At 46.6% G+C, this 18,526-nt stretch overlaps 1 pseudogene; it reads right to left on the reverse strand.

Annotated features, from left to right (window-relative positions):
* The window catches only part of LOC123450766, a 57,021-nt pseudogene extending 39,733 nt beyond the window's left edge, over positions 1–17,288 (reverse strand).
* Between the last annotated feature and the right edge of the window lie 1,238 nt (positions 17,289–18,526).

Raw genomic sequence — 18,526 nt, forward strand, 5'->3', positions numbered from 1 at the left:
AGTAATTGCAAAGGCATCGCACACATTCACGAAGTAATCAAGCATAATGAAAGGGAAATGCGATAGTTACTCCATAGTAGTTGAGTTCGACATACAGACCCACACATAAGTTCGAGTACAGACTAACGATTACAAATTCGAAATTTTGCGATAGCCCAGACGCATTAGACGATACCCTGGACTCACTAGGCGGCGCGCAGGCACGCGGTGGAAGAGTACCACAACAAGATGTAGCGATAAGGCTACATCAACGTCGGAGAGGACGATCGAATCCTGGTAGCTGGCGGTGATAGAAGGTAGTAACAGGACCCTGTGTCCCGTTGTGACTCTGGTGAGGGTACCGCATCCAGTCGAGGAGCTGAGGTCCAAGTGCAGGGTTTCTACCCCCAACATCAGTCCACTCGAGAGCTGATGGTAGCTCTGTCCTGCTCGGCTCGCGGATGCGCATAGGGGGGAACCCTCGGGCAGTGTGATGGTTGCAGCTCTGTCAACGCGTCGTAAAGACGAGCGCGCGTAGCATACAGCTCCACAGTTAGAGCTCGGAAAGCACGATCCATTGCCTGAGTGTACTGCACCAGAAACCGTGCGTCGTAGCGACGCGTCACGTAGGGGGCGCAGACAGCGACGTAGGAACGGTCGATGCGCTCCCGAACTTCAGAAGCGTAGGCAGTGAGATCAGACCCAGTCTCATCCCAAGCAGGAGCATGCGGGATGTATCTGAAAGGGCTCTCCTCCAGGTGAGGGTACGCTCCATGGAGACAGGTGATGGCGATGTAGGCCACATCATGGACGGCCATCTCGACCGACACTCCAATACCACAGAAGACGTGGCGCTCGAGGGTCTTGCCTCCCCTCTGGTCGAAGATGCGAACCTCATCCTGGTACTGGTACTGGTTGTACTCGCGGAAATCCTCGAACACAGTGTACTCGGGGTACCAGCGATATCCCAGCCTGGTCAGGAGGTCGACCAAAATGGCCGGGAACCCAGTCGTCTCATTGGCCTGTGTCAGGCGCACGTGCTGTCTTGCAGGACGCATCTGAAAATAAGATTGACGGATGTCAAAAGACAGTGTGTGTAATATATATTCAGGAGAAAGAGTAGATAGTCCAGCGCTCCGGGTCGATGTGATTCGAGAACCTAATGTTAGAGTTAGTAAAATCTTTGACCCGAAAGAGAAGAGAGAGTAGAACCCAGAGTATAGGAAGGAGTAAAAGATACTAATACCACCCAATTGAGATGTGGGCCCGTAAGGCACAACATCAGTGTTAGTAAAGTATTTCAAACACTGGACTAAACTTCGGCCAAGGAGTTGGAAAGGGGGCTACCTAGAGGCAGTCGGCTCTGATACCAACTTGTGACGCCCTCGATTTAATCATATGCTAATCATATACGCAAATGTGTACGATCAAACCCAAAGACTCACGGGAAGATATCACAACACAACTCTAGACACAAATAAAATAACATCAGCTTCATATTACAAGCCAGGGGCCTCGAGGGCTAGAATACGAAAGCTCGATAAACACACGAGTCAGCGGAAGCAACAAAATCTGAGTACAGACATAAAACATGGGGTGCCTTAGAGAAGGCTAGCACAAAAGATACAACGATCGAACGAGGCGAGGCCTCCTGCCTGGGAACCTCCTAACTACTCCTGATCATCAGCGGCCTCCACGTAGTAGTACGCACCGTCGGGGTAGGAGTCGTCGGCGGCGGGGACCTCCATCTGCTGGGCTCCATCATCTGGTCGCAGCAACGGATCGAGGGGACAAGAGGGGGAGCAAAGCAGAAGTGAGTACTCATCCAAAGTACTCGCAAGTCTTACATCAGAACTATTATAATTATGCATCAGTATCAAAGAAGGGGGGGCTATATGTGGACTGACTGCAGCAATGCGAGAATAAAGAGAGAAGGCCTAGTCCTATCGAAGACTAGCATCTTCAGGGTCTTGCAGCAATAGACGAGAGTAGAACAGGGGTAACACATTAAAAGTCATATTGTTGCAGCAATATTAAAGTGAGGTCATGCCTAAAGATCCTCCCTCGACTCCGTGCGAGGAAGCAATCCCGAGGCAAACTAATTCCAGTTAAGTAACAATTGTAGTTGTATAAGATCGGGGCACAACTCCAAGTCGTCCTATAACCGTGGACACGACTATCCGAATAGTTAATTTTCATCCCTGCAGGGGTGCACCACATGTCCTGTCACGCTCGATAACACTCTGGCCGGACATACTTTTCTGGGTCCTGCCCGGCCTCGGAATATCGACACGTCGCAGCCCCACCTAAGACTAATCAGAGAGGTCAGCCCGCCGGTCTAAATCCTAAGCGCAAAGGGTTCATGGGCCCAGTTCCCCTCCGCGCTCCTGCACGATGCGAGGGCGGCCAACGTCAGTCCTAGCATCCCTTAATCACAAGCGCAATGCATCTCGAGACCACTCGGGCATGCGCCACTACGATTGCTGACATCTGAAAAGCTTCGGCTGATACCGTGACGCCGAGTACCCATAATTCTTCCCACGTAGCAGGTTAGTGCGAAAAGGTCTCCAACCAACCCAGATCAAATACCCAAATCCATTAACATTTTAATTAGGCCAACAACACAGTCTCACGGGAATCCACCCGTCTTACAACTAAACATCAACGATCCCAGTAACATGGTCGAGTAACTGTGTGGTTGTAACATCGGGGGGGATCCGAGGTATCACCCTAGTTGGATTCCGAATGATGTACCCGTCAAGGTGGGCTTAGAGGAATCACCCTTGGGGGTCCCACACTTGAGGGGTTGCACGACAGAGGCATCATTGGGAATGGTGAAAGAGGAATCACCCTCGATAACCACGACCGACTAGCTATACTACAGAGATATCATCAGGAGTACTTAGCGAGGTGTCACCCTCGGTACCCGATAGTATCCTTGTAGCATCGTACAACGAAGGGGGTGTAAGTGTTGTGTCAGGTCTGGCTCGTCGATCAGAGATCGAGATTTGAAAACAAGCGGGGCAACTGGACTACGGGGTCAGAGGGGATGACTGCTCCACCTATACTAAGCAGATTTAAAGTACAGGACTGAAAGTAGCAGTTCATCAAAAATAGGCTATGCATCAGATATAGGAGCTAACTACAACAATAGCAAAATACTAATGCAAGCAGTAGGAAGAAAGACATAGGCAATATAGGAATGATCAAGGGGGGTTTGCTTGCCTTGCTGCTCTGCGGCAAAGGACTGATCGGCAGGGTCGTAGATGTACCCAGCAGCAGCGTCAGTCTCGGGGTCTACCGGTAAGAAGAGGGGGAAGAAACAATAAATAATAGCAATGGTGCAACACAAAGCATGACATGGCAAGATGTAGGCTAGACATGAGCTAACGCAGCAACATCCGTCATAGACGGGTCGGAAGAATATCTGACAATATTTTTCGGGTCTCGGGCTACTACCGGTCATACTAGAAACGATGGAAATGTTCCATGTTTGCTATGCTAGGGACGCGTGACACACGAATGGACCGTGTATCCGGGTTCGTCTCGTTGTGCTGATCAACTTTCATGTTGAAAATATTTTGATCTGACTTATGGATTATTTAATATTAATTTTTAAAGTTTTATTCAATAATTAGGAATTAAAAACAGATTTAAATAATTTAATAAAAAGCTATTATGACATCAGCATGATGTCATGCTGACATCAACAGTTGACTGGTCAACTGACCAGCGGGTCGCGAACGTCATAGGCACAAGTTTTAATTAAGATTAAATATTAATTAATCAGATTAATTTAGTGGGGGACCCGCGTGTCATACTCTAATTATTCTAATTATCCAATTAATTAATTTAACTAATATATCTATTTATTTATTTAATAAAAACATTAACATTATTTTTAATTTTTTTAATTATCGCGTGGGGCCTCCCTGTCATAGACAGCGGGTGCGTTGGCCCCACCGGTAAGTGACTTTAGCCCATATACTCATCTTTTTCACAGATACATAATCATGCAATTATCGTATTCCTCCAAATACCTATATACGCAATACATACATCGCATCTCATACATACATACATACATACGTATCTTATACATCATTTATTTTTTTTATTTTTTTTAACTCTCACAACTCTCACCTCTCTGTTAACACACAGAACTTCACACAAAGAGAGAGAGAGCTACATCTCCTCGAACTCCTACATGAACCTAACGGCGCCGGATCGGAGTGCCGTTCGTCGGAACGGAACCGGGACGGCAAGGGGAACGAGATCGTGGGAGGAGCCCGAGGAGGGGCTCAGCAACGTTGATGAGACGGCCCGGTGAAGCCGGAGTTCGCGGGAAGGCGGAGGTGACGGTGGTGATGGCGCGGTGATGACGGTGGTGTTGGTGAGGACGTGCCGGCGAGGTCGAGGCCCTCCCGGAGGGGGGGCGGCGTTGAAGGAGGGGGGTCGGTCGAGGTGAGGCCGGCCGGAACCGGCGAGGTTGAGGTCCTCCCTGCTCGGTCCCTCCTGGACCGAGCGGAAGGAAGGCCGACGGGGGTTGGGGCCGTCCGACGGGGTGGGGGCGCCGGAGCTTGGCCAACCGGGAAAAAGTGGGGTGGCTCGGTGGGGGGTTGAGGGGCCGACGGAGGCTGGTGCCGGTGGGGAGGTGAGGCGAGGTGAGGAGGAGGGGGCCTCGGGGTGGCTCGCTGGTGGGAGGAGGAGGCCGGGAGGGAGAGGTGGCTCGCCGGCGAGGTTGGATCTGGGAGGGTGTTCGGCCTCCAGAGAGGAGAAGGGAACGAGAGGAGGAGGCTCGTGGGGGGACTGTCGGTGGGTTGTGGGTTACGAGAGAGAGACGAGAGATATTTTCTCTCGTGACCGAGAGGAGCGGAGGGATCGGTGGGAGGGGGGCACGTGGGGGTAGCGAGAGGGGGAGTTGTCGGTGGGAGGGGGCCCCCACGAGGGGAGTTGGCTGCGGGATCGAGGGCGGGAGCCCTGGCGGCGGCGCAAGTGGGAGGGGAGGGAGCGAGGCAGGGGGCTCCCTCGCCCTAGGGTTCCAACGGCGTGGGGTGGGCTGGCTCGGCTGGGCCCCTTTGGCCCAGTCGGCCAGGGGGTGGGGGGTTTTCCTCTTCTTTTTTTTCTTTTTCTCTTGTTTTGTTTTGTTTTTTTTTCTTTCTCTATTATTTCCTCTTTCTAATTTCCTCTTTTTCTTTTGTTTTGTTTTGTGCTGATAACCCAGTAGCAGATAACTTGTCTAGGTTGGAGACCATTCTTGATGACCCACAACCTATTGATGATAGCTTTCCCGGTGAGCAATTGAGTGTCATCAATGCTTCACGTAGTGCACCGTGGTATGCTTATTATGCAAACTATATCGTTGCCAAATATATACCACCTAGTTTCACATACCAGCAAAAGAAGAAATTCTTCTTTGACTTGAGACATTACTTTTGGGATGATCCTCACCTTTATAAGGAAGGAGTAGATGGTGTTATTAGACGTTGTGTACCTGAACATAAACAGGGACAAATCCTACAGAAGTGTCACTCCAAGGCCTACGGAGGACACCATGCGGGAGATAGAACTGCACACAAGGTATTGCAATCAGGTTTCTATTGGCCCACTCTCTTCAAGGATGCTCGTAAATTTGTCTTGTCTTGTGACGAATGTCAAAGAATAGGTAATACCAGTAAACGTCAGGACATGCCTATGAACTATTCACTTGTCATTGAACCATTTGATGTTTGGGGCTTTGATTATATGGGACCTTTTCCAAAATCCAACGGGTATACTCATATCCTAGTTGCTGTTGACTACGTCACTAAGTGGGTAGAAGCTATCCCCACTAGTAGTGTTGATCACAACACCTCTATCAGGATGCTTAAAGAAGTTATTTTCCCTTGATTTGGAGTCCCTAGATATCTAATGACCGACGGTGGTTCACATTTCATTCATGGTGCTTTCCGTAAAACGCTTGCTAAGTACGATGTCAACCATAGAATTGCGTCTCCCTATCACCCTCAGTCCAGTGGTCAAGCAGAGCTAAGCAATAGAGAGATTAAACTGATTCTGCAAAATACTGTCAACAGGTCTAGAAAGAATTGGTCTAAGAAGCTCGATGATGCACTGCGGGCTTATAGAACTTCCTATAAGAATCCCATGGGCATGTCTCCGTACAAAATGGTGTACGGTAAAGCATGTCATTTACCTCTTGAGCTAGAGCATAAAACTTATTGGGCAATCAAAGAGCTCAACTTTGATTTCAAACTTGCTGGTGAGAAGAGGTTATTTGACATTAGCTCGCTTGATGAATGGAGAACTCAGGCATATGAGAATGCCAAGTTGTTCAAAGAAAAGGTTAAGAGGTGGCATGATAAGAGGATACAAAAGTGTGAGTTCAATGTAGGTGATTATGTCTTGCTATATAATTCTCGTTTAAGACTTTTTTGCAGGCAAGCTTCTCTCTAAATGGTAAGATCCCTATATTGTTGAGGAAGTATATCGTTCCGGTGCTATCAAGATCAACAACATGGAAGGTGATTGTCCGAGAGTGGTAAATGGACAGAGAATCAAGCATTATATCTCACGTACTCCCATTAATGTTGAAAGCAATATTATCAATACCAGAACTCCGGAAGAATACCTAAGGGATATTTATCAGCCTGTTCGAGACTCCAAAAACGAAGAGGTATGTGATTCGGTAAGAAAACAGACTCCAAAACTTTTCCAGTAGGATTTTTTTCTCCGTTTTGGAATATTTGAAAAAATAGAAAAATTGGAAGTAGTCCGGAAAGCGTGCGAGGAGGCGACAAGCCTGCCAGGCGCGGGCCCACCCCCTGGCCGCGCCTGGGGGGGCTTCTGGCCACCTTGTGTGCCTCCCGGACTCCATTTTCGTGCGGAGTACTCTTTCTGGTCTGAAAAGAATCATTATATAATCTCCCGAAAGGTCTGACCCTTGTATCATGCAGATTTCCTCTGTTTTCATTTCGAGCCTGTTTTCTGTCGCAAATTTAGAGCAAGATGTTGTCTCAGGAATCTGTGGGGGAGAACAATCTCCCTCAAGTTTATGGAGAAGTAAGTGTTGATCTAAAAAGGATGGAGGTCATGGAGGCTAAGTAAAGGCTAGCTAAAGAAACCAAGGGCAAAACTAAGGAGAAGAATCAGGCGTGGGATGAAGTGCAATCTGTGCTCAACAAGGAAGAAGTTGAAGAAGTGGATTTCCTCCAACCCTACTTCCACCTACTGTCTCCATCCTTGATTGAACTCTTGAGGTCTTGTGAAACAACTCATGCTCGCAATACTTATCTCGCTCGTGAAGTTGTTTTGCTGGAGGAACATATCACAGATCTCCAAGGTATAAATTAAAGATTAATGGCCCTCTTGGAATCAAAGATTGCAACAACTCCACCACCATCACCTCCAAAGAAAGACAACTGAGCATGGGTATGGGCAATCCCGTTGGCTTGTGCCAAGCTTGGGGGAGTTGCCCCGGAATCGTATCACCATCACCTCTTTTGCCTTTACCTTTGTTTTAGTTTGTTCCTTTTAAGTTTTCTCTTTCTCTAGTAGAATAAAAGTCTTAGTGTTTTAGGCTTGAGTTTTGCTTTGTGTCACCCCTGATGTATTCGAGCTCGTGAGCCATATAATAAAGAGTGTCTTGGTTAAGGGCTTTGTCTCTTGTCATGATCAAAAGGATGAGAAAAGAACAAAAGCATGAAAGATCATGTAATGATCTTATGGGAAGTGATGGCTCCACATATAAAAAGAATGATGATTGAAACTTGTTGAGGGTAGACAAACGTAGACCTTGGTCATTGTTGCAATTAAAAGGAAGTGATAAAGAAGGAGAGGTTCACATATAAATATCTCATCTTTGACACCATCTATGATTGTGGACACTCACTAAACTATTGCATGCTTAGAAGTAGATGTTGTCCAAGGAAGACAACATAATGAATTGTGTTTGCTTGGTTCTGAACAATGTTATATGATTAGAGATCCCTTAGCATGTGACGATTGCTTCCACCTCATATTAGCCAAAACTCCCGCACCAAGTAGAGATACTACTTGTGCATCCATAAACCTTCAACCCAGTTTTGCCATGAGAGTCCACCATACCTTCCTATGGATTGAATAAGATCCTTCAAGTAAGTTGTCATCGGTGCAAGAAATAAAAATTGCTCCCAAATATGTATGATCTATTAGTGTGTGGAAATAAGCTTTGTACGAACCTGTGATGAGGAAGACATAAAAGCGACAGACTGCATAATAAAGTTCTTTATCACAGGAGGCAATATAAAGTGACGTTCCTCCGCACTAAGAGGACACACATCCAAACCTCAAAAGCGCATGACAACCTCTGCTTCCCTCTGCGAAGGGCCTATCTTGTACCTTTACTTTTTGCCCTTGAAAGAGTCATGGTGATCTTCACCAATTCCTTATTTCTCCTTTATCTTGGCTAACGTCATATGCTAGGGAAAGATCTATATTCATATGTCAACTTGGAAGTAAGTATTCATGAATTATTATTGTTGACATTACCCTTGAGGTAAGCAGTTGGGAGGCAAAACTATAAGCCCCTATCTTTCTGTGTGTCCAACTGAAACTTTGATCTCATGAGTACCACGTGAGTTGTAGCAATTGTAGAGAACGAAAGGATGATTGAGTATGTGGATTGCTTTACAAGCTCTTATTTGACTCTTTCTGATGTTGTGATAAATTGCAATTGCTTCAATGACTAAAGGCCATCGGTTGTTAATTCTCAGTAAGGTTCTTGATCCATACTTTACTTTGTGAATGAATTGTCACTTTAGCATAAGAGATGATATGATGGTATTGCTGTTCTGATCATGATCATGATGCCCGCATGTTCGTATCTTGTTTTGTCGACACCTCTCTCCCTAAACATGTGGGCATGTTTATTGATCTAGGCTTTTGCTTGAGGACAAGCGAGGTCTAAGCTTGGGGGAGTTGATACGTCCATTTTGCATCACGCTTTCATGTTGATATTTATCGCTTTTTGGGCTGTTATTTCACTTCACGGTACAATACTTATTCCTTTTCTCTCTTATTTTGCAAGGTTTACATGAAGAGGGAGAATGCCGGCAGCTGGAATTCTGGCCTAAAAATGAGCAAGTTTGATATGCCTATTCTGCGCAACTCCAAAAGACGTGAAAATCAACGTGGATTTTTTTGGGATTTATAAAAAATACTATGCCGAAGAAGTGCCAGAGGGGCGCCAGCAGGTGGCCACAAGCCTCCTAGGTGCGGCCACCCCCCCCCCCCCCTGGCCGCGCCTAGGGGGCTTGTGGGCTCCCTGCTAGCCCACTTGCCCCCCTCTTTTGCTACAAGAAGGGTTTCGGTCTGGAAAAAATCACGAAGAGGCTTTTCGGAGGATTCGCCGCCACCACGAGGCGGAACTTGAGCAGAACCAATCTAGAGCTCCGGCAGGACGATCCTGTCGGGGAAACTTCCCTCCCGGAGGAGGAAATCGTCGCCATCGTCATCACCAACACTCCTCTCATCGGAGGGGACTCATCACCATCAACATCTTCATCAGCAACATCTCATCTCCAAACCCTAGTTCATCTCTTGTAACCAATCTCCATCTCGCGACTCCTATTGGTACTTGTAAGGTTGCTAGTAGTGTTAATTACTCTTTGTAGTTGATGCTAGTTGGATTACTTGGTGGAAGAGTTTATGTTCAGATCTTTGACGCTACTCATTACATCTCTGGTCATGAATATGATTATGCTTTGTGAGTAGTTACTTTTGTTCCTGAGGACGTGGGATAAGTCATGCTAATAGTAGTCATGTGAATTTGGTATTCGTTCGATATTTTGATGTGTTGTATGTTGTTTTTCCTCTAGTGGTGTTATGTGAACGTCGACTACATAACACTTCGCCATTATTTGGGCCTAGAGGAAGGCATTGGGAAGTAGTAAGTAGATGATGGGTTGCTAGAGTGACAGAAGTTTAAACCCTAGTTCATGCGTTGCTTCGTAAGGGGCTGATTTGGATCCACTAGTTTAATGCTATGGTTAGACTTTGTCTTAATTCTTATTTCGTAGTTGCGGATACTTGCGAGAGGGATTAATCATAAGTGGGATGCTTGTCCAAGTAAGGGCAGTACCCAAGCGCCGGTCCACCCACATATCAAACTATCAAAGTAACGAACGCGAATCATATGAACATGATGAAAACTAGCATGACAGAAATTCCCGTGTGTCCACGGGAGTGTTTTTCCTCCTATAAGAGTTTGTCCAGGCTTGTCCCTTGTACAAAAGGGATTGGGCCACTTTGCTGCACCATTGCTACTTTTGTTACTTGTTGCTTGCTACGAATCATCTCACCACACAACTACTTGTTACCGACAATTTCAGTGCTTGCATATATTACCTTGTTGAAAACCACTTGTCGGATCCTTCTGCTCCTCGTTGGGTTCGACACTCTTACTTGTCGAAAGGACTACGATAGGTCCCCTATACTTGAGGGTCATCAGTTATTGACTGGGGAGTGTCTTAGGTCATGTATGCATAGTTTTCGAACCCGCAGGGTCTGCACACTGAAGGTTCGGTGACGTTTCGGTATAGTTGAGTTATAGGTGTTGGTAACCGAAGGTTTTTCGGAGTCCCAGATGAGATCCTGGACATCACGACGAGCTCCGAAATGGTCCGGAGGTAAATCTTGATATATAGGAAAGTGGTTTTTGAACTCCGGAAAAGTTTCAGACATTTTCGGTAGTGTACCGGGAGTGACGAATGGGTTTCTGGGGTCCACCAGGTGGGCCCACCCACCCCAAAGGGTCTCATGGGCTGTGGGAGGATCTGGACCAGGCCTTAGTGGGCTGTACGAAGCCTCCATAAAGCCCAAGGCGGATTGGAGGTGGGAAGGAAAGAAACCCAAAGGTGGAAAAGGTGGAAAGGGTTTCCAAGTGGAGAAGGGGAATCCTACCCTTGGTGGGATTGGAGTAGGACTTCTGCACCTCCAATTTCGGCCAAACCTTGAGGGTTTGAGGCTGCCTCATCCCCTCCCTCCCTCCTATATATACTAGAGGTTTTAAAGGTGAGGGCTAACCCTAATTGCCACATGCTCCCTCTACTTCTCTCTAGATTTGTTCTTCCTCTAGATCGGTTTTTCAGCAACGCTTAGGCGAAGCCCTGCTGGAATAGATCCACCATCACCACCACCATTCCTCCGTGTTGGATAACTCATCTACCTCTCCACCCCTCTTGCTGGATCAACAAGGTGGGGATTGTCATCGAGTTGTATGTGTGCTGAACGCGGAGGTGTCGTTCGTTCGGCACTAGATCGGGATGGATCGTGATGAGATCACGGGACACGCTGTGATTTGAATCGCGGAGATGTTCCACTACATCAAACGCGTTATATATGCTTCCACTTAGCGATCTACAAGGGTATGTAGATTCACTCTCCCCTCTGGTAGATGATCATCACCATGGATAGGTATTGCGTGTGCGTAGGAAATTTTTTGTTTCTCAGCAATGTTCCCCAACAGACCATAAGCTTAAGAACCCACACACAGAAAAGTTAACCAAGAACCAAGAATTCAATGGTTTGACCTCTCAACGAACGATACGATCAAGCTAGTTACTTGAGAGCCCCCCTTGATAGTACGACAACCGATCCTATAACCTGGTCTCCGAACTAACACACTGAGATCGGCAAAATAGAATACATAATAAGGACAAAGCTTTGCCTTGCGCATAGTACACTTGAGCTAGATGATGACGATCTTCTCCTCCTCAAGACGGACCACCTTTCTTGATTGCGCCGGCTTGAGGAAGATTAGAGATTGCTTCCCCATACTCCACTATGTATGGGCCACTCTTTGGCACATCTTCACAAGTCCATTGTCACCGCAATGGATGGCAAGCGTCAAGCATGATCTCTCCGTGATACTTCACTTGAACTTTCGCACCACAAACTTGATGACGATCACCACTTAACGTCATCTTCCATGGGTTGTATGAGATCTTGTTTTCGATGCAAGCCCATGGAAAGATACCTAACACCACATGGAAACCTCACAAACATCATGGGTTAGTACACAAAGCATAATGGACAATGCTTTCCATACCATGGGATCGCTTGATCCCTCTCGGCACATCTTGTATGCTTTTTTGTGTTGATCAACTTGATTCACTCACTACCATAGTCTTGATCAACCTAGTATCTTATCTTTTCTTCATAAAAGACGATGTCTTGAAGATAAACATGAATATTCACACAATCTTCTTCTTTAAGACATTCTTGCAATAAGCTCAACTCTTGCATGATCAATCTTTGGATAAAACCTTCAATACCACCTTGGTTACCATATAAACTCTTTGAAACCAACAAACAGACTTCAAGAAGTGCTTATGGACAAATACTTGGAATATAACTCAAGGAATCAATTAGTCCATAGGGATTGTCTTCAATTACCAAAACCACACATGGAGAAATATGCTCTAACATTATGTTCATTGGAGAAAGTCCATCCATGCACTCTAAGAAGGTATTGAACAACCATGTGTAGCCATCGATATCTTTGTTCTGCACAAGGACGCAACCAAACAGCAAGGACTGGTTATGGTTATTTATGCCTATAAATGGAGCACATGGCATCTTGTAGATATTCGTGGGATATGTCGCCTTGAAAGAAATGTAGTCACGAAAATGCTTGTAGGCTCTCCTTGCTGCACCATCGACCCAGTACATGTTTTTGACGTGTTCCTCATCATCGAGTCTTATTATCTAGAAGAAATCACGATCTTCTTTTGCTTTCTCTTCGGAGTAGGCAATGGTGTATGCTATGTCAGCTAACTTGCTTTCTCTATGGTACTTTGCCTTACGTTTGGGACGTGCACTATTAGGTAGGGCATGCTACTCAGGTTCCCATCTTTGTTGTGGATGAGGGACAATGTCTAGACCATTCTTGGAGTATTCACATTACAATCATGCAGGAATTTTATAATTTGCTTCTCCTAGGCACTGAATCCTTGGTGGGCGCTCGAAAATTTTACAAGGTCAAACTTCTTGACCGTATCGTGGTTGTATTCGCTGTCAAACTCTATGACCACCCACCAAGCTCCATCTACGTTTAGCCTCATTTTGGCAGGGCATCCTGTCTTGAGAATGATGCCCCTTCTCCATTCTCAGACGACTGGCACAGTACCTTTAACTTTCTTGTTCTTTCGTGCCTTATAGCATCTCAGCTCACCTCTGATGTACTCTCTAGTTTTTTCTAGTTTCCTTTGGTACTCCGGGTTGATAGCAAAGCCATGAAACAACGTGTAACTCTTATAGTATTTCTTGGCATCTTAAAATGAACTAAATCTCTGTCCAAGATAAGGTGGTTAAGTTGGCATGAATTCTCACTCTCCCTCTTCTTGTTCCCATGCATTTCGTCATTACTTTCCTCATACACTTCTGTATTGATGGTTGTTTCTTCTATTTGTATGTCGCTTGTGCTAGTGAGCACAACCGTCTTTGTCATCGTTGTTGTAATGATGGCAAGTTCTAACACTGACTCTGCATTGTTCATGATGGTCTGGTTGACCGACTCGTGGAGCGAACCTTTTGTGTGCTGCGAGGTACCCGTAATAGATGTAGGTGGGACACTCACGAATGTAGTAAAAGCTCCTGAATTTTTTATCAAGTACGTGTGCAATTAGTATTTTTGAGTGACAACTTTTTATGATCACACATGGCAACTGCAGCTGATACTATATGGCAACTGTAGTTGACCATGAGGGGGTGATGTACTAAATGAAGGCATGACAACTGCAGTTGTTCATATATGGCAAATGCAGCTGATAAATCATGGCAATTGCAGTTGACCAGTCATGGCAACATGCAGTTGACCAGGCATGGCAACATGTTGTTGACGACATATGTCCATCACAGCTCTTAAGACATGGGAGTGCAATTGATAAATCATGGCAACTACAGTTGACTAGGCATGGCAATTGCAGTTGATCAGAGATGGCAAATGTGATTCAACACAAATGGCAACTGCAGTTGTCCATAAATGGCAAATACAGTTGACCAAGCATGGCAGGTGCAGTTGATCACAAAATGCTAAACCATAACTACATATTTTGTAATTCTGATATCAGTTTTCGATGCAAATGTAAGTTATTTTCATTTGTCAACCCATGGTAATTGCTACATACTTTATTAGTTTTATTTATACATTGTGTGTGCGAGCAGTTTTTTATGTCTCACATGCGTAAGATGTTGATGACAGGTCTCCCATTGCCATCTATTGCCACGCGCTACATGATGTTCCAGCGTTTCAAAAATTTGTAAGTTTAACTATTCATCATCTATGCCGCTTCTTTTACTATTTTGATTATTTCAGATTTTTGTTGGCCTACTTGTTATTGTTACATTACTTTATTTGCATGATTTTTTTGTACATAATACCTTGATTTGTCGTACGTGCTACTTGTAGTTGGTGTCTTGCATGTGTAGTACTGGTAGCTCCTTGTGGTTCAGCTTATCACGGGACTCCCGACGATTTGGTTGTATCGTAAAACCCTGCGAACATGTCAACATAAACATAAAACATATGTCATTTTATTTTTACAAACATGGCAAATCTGTCTTTTTACCTTCGAGTGTCCTATCCATGTATGTGTATTGTTATAGTAGCGATAGCAATGGACCTGCTGAATGAGTTTATTGTATCCTAGTGCATCTCAAGGGGGCGCGTGTGGCTGTCCAAAGAACCAAGTATTAGACCCATTTTTATGATCCATTTGCTTCTTCCCTTGTTTTCCAACTCCTGTAGAATGATCTACCACGGTATGCATGAGTATGCATTACTGTCCCCATACTTTTTTGTTAGTTCAACTAAAAGAGACATGGGAAAATCTTCGTTGCCATATAAAAGAGAGGTCGTTTATCTAAAAGAGGCATGTCAATCATGGTATTAATGATCAATCCCTTGTTTTTCAACTACGGTAGAATGATGAATCTCGTTTAACTAAAAGAGACATGACATGCATCCCTAGCATAGAATGGCAAATAAAACATTGACGTTGTGCATCTTTTGACAATACAACCTTCTGCATACATGCAAAATTTGGTGGATAGCCAGCGCTGGTAGAGTGTCATGGCAACTCACATGAAGTATTGGCGGTAATTTTCACTGTAATTACATGACAAGTGCTGGTTTCTGGGCATTTGGCGACAAGAACTTCTATAACCGGGTTGCAACTCACAGCAAAGATGGACGGCAATTTTTTCCCCAATCCCCAAACGAAAAACTATGTTTTCGCTTGTCCCTCCCCATACCCCCACACACACCTCCTTCCCCACCTCCCCTTGATTCTAACCGCACCCGATCTTCGCCAGATGGGACGCCAGGACGTGCGGGCAACGAGCTGGATACCCGGACGTGCGAGGGTTCACTATTTTGCCCGTACGAAGATGTGAAGGCTGTTTTACGCAGACACCACACGAAATGTGCGGTAAGGCCCCCTTAACGCCCGCACGTGTGGTGAAATCGTGACCCAAAAAGTATCATATTTCTTAAATTTTATTGTAACGAAAGTGCATTTGAGCTCCGGTGTAGATTTCCTGCAAAAGAAAAAAAACTCCGGAGTAGAAACACTTGAGAGAGACGCATAAACTAGCTGAAACTAGCTGTTTGTTTATGAGTTCCAAAACCCTGGAAGGGCCACCCGCCGGTGTTGAGGTTCAGGTTCAGGTACGTGCGTGGAAAGCAGAGCCGGAGATGCGTGCATCCGCCCCAAGACTGACTTGCGTGCGGGTGTGTCTGTGGGAGCAAGGCATGGAAACGGTCTCGGCTCCGAGGGAGCGATTCGTGGAGGAAACAAACTTTTTGTCTGCAACGTGAAGCCAGCCCGGCCGGTGCGGTGCGGTGCCCCTGTCCAGTCTCAGTCTCCGCCTAGAAATGTGCTTCACTTGTCTTGTCAGGCCGGTCAACACATCGGCGAGCTGCGAATCCCACAACTCCACAAGCCACGGGTGAACTAGTGCTAATCTATTACTCCATCCACGTGTACGTCCGTCCCTAGCTAGCCAGTGCAGCGAAGCGAATTCCAGCAAACTGCCCGGTGGCTCGTGCGCATTATACTCTACTCTACTACTCTATCTACATGTATGGTCTATGGCAATGGCGTACGAGACGTGCACGAGGAACGCATGCACGCCCGGCCGGCACGGTGTACTCGCACCTTGCATCTCATGTGTGGTGCGGGATGGTGTGACGTGCACCTTCATGCGGAGCCTGTCCTGTCAGAAAGAAAAAAAAGAGACGTGGCATGCGATGATGAGAAGGAGTCGGTCGGATCTGGGAGGTGCACGTACGGCCGTGGTCGCTATTACTGTTGCAGCTACCGGCGGCCGGCGGGTGGACTGGCAGGTGGTGGCCGGGGGTCGATGGGCTGGTTTTGGTTTGGCTTCCTCCCTTTCCCGGCGATCCACTTGCCTGCATGCCGGACAGCAGGGGTCCGGCGGTGGTACGTACTGTGCAGGGCCGGCGGGGTCGCTGTCGGCGTACCGTTGGATCCGGCACGGCAGCTGCTCATAAAAGGCGAATCTGTCCCGGCGCGCGTAGGGGCCGGCCGGCCAGTCCGTCGGTCGGGCGGGCAACACGGACGGACGGACACAGGCACGCGTTGGCGTTGCTGAATGCCGATGAGTGATGAGATAGATAGATGGAGAGGAGAGATGGTCCTGACCACCACCCACACAGATCTCGCTCTCGCTCTCCCTGTGCCTCACTCGGTCTGGACCATGCATGTAGCTATCCGGCACAGCGGCCCGACTGAACTAATAAACTCATCACGCCTGTGTTTTGCGCTGCAAGCGAGCGTCATGGCCAAGCAAGCGGCAAGCAAGCCACCATGGCCATGGGACGCGCACGCTCCTTGGCAACAGCCAACAGGACGTCTGAAAGAAAAATATCCCGAGCAAGGACTTTCCAAAGGACAGCGTTTGTAGGCTTGCGCGTCGCGTCCGGGCCGGTGTCCTGCACCGGCGCCGCGAGACACCGCAGGACGGCCCCTTCTGTTCGTTTCATTGGACGACCGAGGGCGACTCGTCGGCAACGGAAAGCGACGGCGAAAAGGTGGCTCGACCTTGACGGAGCGCGCGCGCATGTACGTGGTGGAAGCTGCGCCGCGCTTGCGTGCGTGCAGGACGCGCGCGCGGCCGTGGCGGTATGGCGCGCGACGCCCTGCGCCATTGACCGAGGCGAGCGAGAGCATGGGCGCGTCGACGGTGTCGGATCTAGTCTCCCGGACCGGCGCCGCGGCTGGCCCGCTGTCGCGCCCGGCGCAGGACATGGCCCGGGCACGAGGGGGGACGGACTGGTGAACCATTGATTCTGCTGCCTGCCGAGATCTAATTAAGACCCTGCCAGCCGGACCGGCTACAGCGACCACGGTAGAAGAGCAGGCCCGTATCGGCCTATCGGGTATACGCCTAGGTATGCCATGCCGATCAACACGTGTATTCTATTTTCGAGAAAAATGTCAATTTTAAATACTGAATTCGTAGAGATTCGGCGAAAATGAATCCCAAAGATAAAAAAAATTATCGATTGTATCCTGAATTATGCAATCTTCATCTGAATTGAACCCTGAAATTATTTGTCAAACCGGGATTATAAAGGATAGTCGGGATTGAATTTTTCGCTCAACGGGCCGGACTAGTTCGCTGGTTTTTTTTCGTTTTTTTCTATTTCTATGTTTATATTTTTTATGTTTTTGATGTGTATATGTCCTCATTTTTAAAAAATGCCCGTATTTTCAAAAAACTGTTTGTCTATTTAAAAATATTCAACTTTTTCAACACAATGTCGCAATTTAAAAAAATGTTCATCTTTCTGACAAATGTTCGCGCTTTCAAAAGAATGTTTCCAATTTTTAAATTTGTGAACTTTCGTTTTCAATAAATTTTCTCATATTTCAAGTTTTTCGACACAATGTTGCAATTGGAAACAATGTTCATCTTTTGTTTTGGATTTATAAAAATTGTCCGTGTTTGGAAAAATGTTCGGGGATTTCATAAAATGTTTGTATTTCAAAGAGTGTCCACAAATTTCAAAAAATGTTCTTGCTTTTTTTCACTACTTACGTAAAATGTCCGTGTTTCAAAAAAATTGTGTTCCTGTAATTCAAAACTATTTTAAAATGTTCTGCATATTCAATAAATTCTTCGTATTTTCAAAAAATGTTCTTATTTTCAAAATATAGTTGTACATGCAGGTTTTTAGAATATAGCTGAAATCAGGAAGGAACGTGGATCGGGCGGCAGTGTTGGGCTCCGGGATCCAGGGCTCGATGACTGCAGATGGTGGATCCTCGCTTTGCGATGGCTGGATCCGACGTGCAGTGCTTGGGGAAGAGTGAACGAAGCCGGCGGCGGCGCTTTACCAGACCAGAGGCGATGAAGCTTAACGAGTGCGTGATTGCGGGGGAGCTTGGCGAGGGCGCGACGGTGGGGCTCGAGAGGGCACGACGGCGATGGAGCTCAATGAGGGCGCGGCAGTGAGGCTCGAGAGGGCGCATCAGTGACACTC

This window comes from Hordeum vulgare, chromosome 4H (assembly GCF_904849725.1).
Source record: "Hordeum vulgare subsp. vulgare chromosome 4H, MorexV3_pseudomolecules_assembly, whole genome shotgun sequence".
Taxonomy (NCBI): Eukaryota; Viridiplantae; Streptophyta; class Magnoliopsida; order Poales; family Poaceae; genus Hordeum; species Hordeum vulgare.